This window comes from Bison bison, unplaced genomic scaffold (assembly GCF_000754665.1).
Source record: "Bison bison bison isolate TAMUID 2011002044 unplaced genomic scaffold, Bison_UMD1.0 scf7180017864232, whole genome shotgun sequence".
NCBI classification, from domain to species: domain Eukaryota; kingdom Metazoa; phylum Chordata; class Mammalia; order Artiodactyla; family Bovidae; genus Bison; species Bison bison.
In genome coordinates, this window is record NW_011494804.1 from 2,587,492 (window position 1) to 2,587,967 (window position 476).

The following is a 476-nucleotide window of genomic DNA, read 5'->3' on the forward strand; positions in this document are numbered from 1 at the left end:
AGAAGTCGCCACAAGCCCGTTCAGTCCCTCAGATGATGACTAATTACATGCGTGTGGGCTAATTTGAAGCCCAGTCCTTGGGCAGAAGCTGAAAAAGTATGCGAACACCTTCTAGGAAGAAACTGAGAGCCTTGCAGTTTTGTCAGTTCCCTCTGTGTTGAGCCGGCTGACATTTTTGTGTCAAACCGCCCCTTAGTTTCATGTGGCCCCAGGGTAGTTGTGAAAGCTGGGTGCTGTTGGCTCCCAGAGCCAGGTGACGATGTGGGAGCTGGGCCCTCAGGTGGCACAAAGATAGTTCGGGTGCTGCATGTGTAGACAAGCTCCTTCCACAGAGAAGTTGGAGACTTGGTTTTTATCACTGGAGCAAGTTTTAGAGAACACGCAGGGGCAGTGCTTGGGGGCTCCTGGGAGAATCCCAGATGGCATCCACACAAAGGCCAGTTAGAAGCTGGACCTTCAGGCAGTAGCTGGGAAAG